Source organism: Pinus tabuliformis, chromosome 3_2 (genome assembly GCF_031772625.1).
Source record: "Pinus tabuliformis cultivar Carrire ecotype Pingquan chromosome 3_2, CPIR1, whole genome shotgun sequence".
In the NCBI taxonomy this organism is placed as follows: Eukaryota; Viridiplantae; Streptophyta; class Pinopsida; order Pinales; family Pinaceae; genus Pinus; species Pinus tabuliformis.
This window is the reverse complement of record NC_142302.1, coordinates 1,175,521,951-1,175,527,936: the sequence shown is the minus strand read 5'-3', so window position 1 is coordinate 1,175,527,936 and position 5,986 is coordinate 1,175,521,951.

The window sequence follows — 5,986 nt, the reverse complement described above, 5'->3', positions numbered from 1 at the left end:
ATGTGGGTTTTGTGATAAAACTTAAGTTTTATGAAAAACTTAGGTTATGCAGTAAAACAATAGAAGGCGGATATATGAAGGATAAAGGGAAAATGCGATAGCGATGGAATGCGATGCAATATTGCTTTCGAGTGCGATAGCGATATCGCATCGACGGGGGTGATTAGAAACATAAACGGTGGCATGTATGCGCTGCGACTGCTGATTGCGATAATCGCATCGGCGATATGATATTGGGGCACAATATAAAAGGGCCAACACTGCTGCGACCTCCGACAGCGATATCGCGTCGGAGGTGGGAAAAACTCATTGGAGGCATGTTTTTAATTCGGCCAAAGGTTATTGCAATCAGGGGAAGGCCTCTCCGATCGGAGGAAGGAAATATGACATCGGAGGGGTTTAAAATGATTTGGAGGAGGGATCAAGTGCATAAGAAGGGGCTTTTTGAAGATTGGAGGGAGGTTTTATAGATCGGAGGATGATTTTTGTGCACTAGAAAGGGTTACTAATGCATCGGAAGGGGTCTGATAGCATTGAAAGAGGGTTTTATGCCTTTAAAAGGTGAAAACAAAGTTAAATGGAGGGTTTTTATACATCGGAAGAGGGATTTTATGCAATGGAAGAAGTCCAAATGCATTAGAAGATGGTTTGAGAGGCAAGATGAGGGTTCTTACTAAGTTTCAGGCAAACATAGTAATTCCCGAGGGACTATTTATGGTTATATTTCAACCAGGGGAGGGGATATGTATATAAGGGGAATTTACAACATATTTTAATAGAGGAGGGGGAAATAACAAGGGATTTATATAATAAGTTATAAATTAATATGAAATTGATGAAGAAAGCGCTAAGTATAGAAATCTTAGGCTTTAAAGGGGAAATAGGACTTGTAGAAGAAATATGAGCATCCTTAAGTAAAGCAGATCTTTACTTAGGCAAATGTTATGGAAAATGATGAATTTAAGAGATATCAAGCAGATCTTGACCTCTTTAGGGGAAGTTAGTGAATGATTTGGGGAAAGTAAGAAGGGGAAAGTTAGACATGCCTCGCTTGAGCTGCTCCAAGGGAAAATTGCCTCATACTTGTGATCTAAATGGATATAACACTTGAAAACATAAAATGGATCACAATTCCTCATTCTGCCACCACAAAACTACTTACCCGGCCTACTTACCTAGCATTTTCTCTTCTTTTTGGTTTGGGTGCACTTGAACTAGCAAACCCAACTTTTCAACTTTTCGTTTGACTATCCTCCTATCTAAATCTAGCCTTATATCTTCCAGGGGCTCAGATTAAACAGTTGAACACCCTTGTTTCTCTACCTTGCTAAGATCTGCCAAGATTAAATAGTTTGGACAGATATTTATTCTCTATCTTCTAAAACAAGAAATTTAAACCTAGGGAAGCCAAGATTAAGCTGTTTGGCCTTCCCTTAACTGTGAAACTCTTCAAAAATGGAATAGTTCTTCAAAAATGGAATATAGTAGTGGCATTTGAGCTAGCACACTTTCCTGGCCTTTTGTTTGGGGTTCATTTCATTTATTTTTCTCCTTGGCCAATTCTTCTTTTTTCTTGCCCTTTGATTATTCTTTTAGGGCATACCCTCTTTACATTTTTTAAAATTTTCTGAGTTTTCTAGGAAATATGGAACCTTTGCAGCATGGAAAGAATGACATATTTGGCATGTAAAACAGTCAATCATGAAATATGAACACCTATTGCAATAGGAGGCTAACAGTGGCTCCACTTGGGGATGGATTTTCCATGTGAAAAGCCAAGAACAGCAAGTCAGAATGCCTTGGTCTTCAACTGTTGTTGTAATCTGAAAACTTCCTTCTTCTTTGATGGTTTTGATTGAATTCTTGTAAGTTGTTATGCAGTAACCCTTTGAGCTGAATTGCAGAAAAATTACAGCTCTACTTCTTGCCTTTTGGGTGCTTGTAAACATATTCAAACCTGCCTGAGCACTCCTTTTTGAGATAAATTCAAAACAGAGATCAAATGGTGCATTTTCTTTGTTCCTTCCTTCAAAATTTGCTACGTTATTCCCTTATCGAACTGCTGTAAATAGACATGCTAAAAATACAAATATTAATGTACAAATATAAAGCTGAGTTATATACATCAAAATGGACCATGATAGTGCTTTAGCATTCGGCCATTGACAGGGCCATCTTCAGCTTCTGTGCCATCCAAACTTTTCAGAAAATATGTATTATTGCCTTGCATAGCTTGAATGACAAAGGGTCCTTTCCACAGGGAGTCAAATTTGCCATGCTTTCCTTTGTCCTCTCTTCTTGAATCCCATCTTAAAACTTTGTTGCCGATGAGAAAATCTTCGGCCTTGGTTCTTCTATCAAACATTTTCTTTAGCCTTTCTTGCAAAATCTGACTTCTGTGGTAAACTTGCTCTCTTGTCTGCTGCAAATGAATGGTTTGGTTTATTCTCCTTTGTATATCATTTGGCTCAAATTGAATCTCTTGCAGCAGCTTGATGATAGGAATGCCCAAAGATGAAGGAAATCTGGCATCCATGCCATATACTAGCTCATATGGGCTCATTCCAATGGATCTCTTGGTTGACAATATGTCTGCCCATAGGGCATTTACAAGCTTTTTGTGCCAGTTCTTCTTGCTTTCTTCCAGCACTTTCTTAATGATGTTAATCAGACTCTTGTTGGATGATTCGGCCAAGCCGTTACCTTGAGGGTAATAGGCTATGGAGTGACCTAAGGTAATGTGGAATTTGTGGCAAAAACTGATCATTTTCTTGGATTTGAAGGCAGCAGCGTTGTCTGTAATGATCTTTTCAGGGCAGCCGAATCTGGACAGAATGTTGGTTTCAAGGAATTGGATAATGGTGGAGTCATTGGCTTGCCTAAATGGGATGGCTTCAATCCACTTGGTAAAGTAATCTGTGGTTGTTAGAATCCACTTATGCTGGCCAGAAGAGGATGGATGGATTTCTCCAATGAAGAAGACCCCATTGTTGAAAAGGCTTCTCGGTTGAAATGGGCTTAAGGGGCAAGGGAAGAAGCTTTCTTTTGCCTTCAAAGATTTGGCACTTATGGCATGAAATAGCAAACTTTCTCACATTAGAAAACAAAGAGGGCCAATAGAAACCAGCCCTTAAAATCTTGTCAGCAGTGGACTTCCAATATAAGTATCCTCCACAGTCCCCTGCATGGAATTCTTTCATGACACTGTCAGTTTCATTCAAAGTTAGACAATTAAGCAATATTCCTTCATGATTTTCCAAAACAGGGCACTATCTAAGACACAAAACTTTGATTCTTTCATCTTTAAAAATCTATTTTTGGTTCTGGACAACCCTGGAGGAGCACACAGGTTTAACAATATAAAAAAAATATCAGCATACCATGGGGATTGCAAAAAAACTTCACTGATCTGTGGAGTCGCCAGCTCTTGTTCGTTGTTCAGTTGATTAATGTCTAAGGCTTGAAAATTGGTTTCGGACATCAGTTTGGCTAAACCTTGTCCCTTTATGAGCTTAGTGGGCTTGATTTCAATGTCATATTCAAGGATATTGGCAATCCATTTGCCTCTTTTGCCTTCTATTCCCTCTTGAGTTAATATTTCTTTTATAGCAGCATTTGGAACATAAGCAACCACATGTGAATATAAAATGTAAACTCGGAAATCCTTGATGGCCTTAACAAGGGCATAGGCCTGCTTTTCCATTATTTGATATTTCAAGGGTGCATCTCTAAGGGCTCAGCTGAAAAAAGCAATAGGCTTTTCATTTCCTTGATCATCCTTTTGCAAAAGGACAGCAGCTATGGTGTGTTCAGATGCAAATGAAAAAATGATGAAATCCTTATCAAATTGAGGGCTTGTGAGGACTGGAGCTTGGGTTAATGCAGTTTTTATGCCCTCAAAGGCTTGCTTGGCTTCTAAGGTCCATTTTACCTTGGAATCCTTCTTTAACATGTTATTCAGCATTCTTGTTAACTCAGCCAAGTTTGGGATAAATCTCCTTAGGAAATTGATCTTTCCTAAGAAAGCTTGCAACTCTTTGATGTTTCTTGGATAAGGGACTTGCAAAATGGCTTGGATCCTTTCCGGATCGATTCTAATTCCATCTTTTGAGATAATATGGCCCAGCAATTTGCCTTCTTCTAGGCCGAAGAGAGACTTCTTGGGGTTCAAGGAAATGCCATATTTCCTACAGGTTAGGAACACTCGTCTCAAATGTTTTAGGTGCTCTTGATCAGATTTTGAGAAAGGGGTTAAGTCATCAAGGTAGACCACCAAGAAATCATGGATTTCCTTGGAAAATGCAATGTCCATTGCCCTTTGAAAAGTGGCACCTGCATTTTTTAGTCCGAAAGGCATTTTCACATATTTAAAGGTTCCCCACGGTGTTGTAAAGGTTGTCTTGTCTTGGTCATCCGGGTGAACAAGTATTTGATTGAAACCTGAAAAGCCATCAAGCAATGAAATTCTAGATGACCCCACTACTCTTTGTAGAATATGGTCCATTTTTGGCAATGGGTAGTGATCTTTAAGGGAGACTTGGTTCAGATTTCTTAAGTCTACACATAGCCTAATCTCACCTGTTTTCTTTCTTGTGGGAACAAGATTGGATACCCATTCTGAAAATCTAATGGGTGCTATGATACCAGCCTCAAACATTCTTTTCACTTCTTTCTCAATCAAAGGGAGAAGCACAGGATTGATTCTCCTTAGTTTCTGTTTGAAGGGCTTTTGATTTGGCTTTAAGGGAATGGTATGTTGAATAACTGAGGTGTCATAGGACTTGAGGTCCTCATAACTCCATGCAAATACATCTTGGAACTCTTTGAACAAGTCAACATATTTTGGCTTTTGATCAGGAGGCAAAGACTTAGACAGTTTTATCATTTTGGGCTTTTCAGTTGTCCCAATATTACAGTCTTCAATTGCAGCGTTTAAGGGCTGCATCTTTGGTTTCTTAGGGATATCATTTTCATCAAAGATGTCTTCTAATGGAGTGAGACCAGCAGGCAGAAAATTGTCCTTTAAATCCATCACTTCAGCCTCTGCTTCAGCTATTTCATCCAAATTCATTTGTTTCAGCTCTTGAATGTTTTTTTCATCGAAAATAGTTGGGTGCAGCATTTGTTTTGTTGCTTCAACTGTTATGGTCTACTCATTTTGGTTTACTTCTTGTTGTGGATCATCCATGGCATCCATATCAATGTTTAAGCTTGAAAATTCTTGCTGTAAAGTCAAGAAATTGTTAATCTGTGCATCGTTTTCAAACACTTGCCAGTCTTTGACATTGTTAGGGACTGCAGGCCTGTGCTTTATCTCAGCTGTAAAGTGGTGATTGGGCTCAAAAGGAAGCTTGCAAGTGCTAGCAAAAGTAGCTAGGCTGTGTGCATGTAGATTATGGCTTCTTGGAATTTTAGCAAGTTGGGATTTAGTGAAGGTATTGAGTATTGCAGTGGCAGCAGTCCTATAAGCTCTTAGCCTTCTATCATTAGTGACAAAATTGCCTTTCATTTGCTGTATGATTAGGTCGGAGTCACCTAGAATGGAAACTTTGGCAGCTCCTAGAGATTTGATTAGCTTAAGGCCTAAAAGGAGGGCTTCATACTCCGCCATGTTGTTGGTACATCTGAAGTTTAATCTATAAGCAAGACCCTCTGCATGATTGTTTTGTGTATTATGGATCCATACTCCTGTCCCTGCTCCTAGCTTATTAACTGAACCATCAAACTCCAAATACCATAGGATTTCTTGCTCTTGACTAGTATTGAGAGTTTCAACCATTTTAGGAGTGGGTAGATTTGAATTTTCTGTTTCGGGAGGTTCTTCTTGTGTGCTGGTTGCATTGATTGTTTTGACAGTTTCATGGGTATGGGCAACCGATTCCTCATTCATGCATGCTTCTTTCTCTAAAGCCAAAGGCTTATCATCAGTTGGAGGACTTGTTTCTGTTGGCATTATGTTTTCTGGTATGACTGTATGTTACAGATG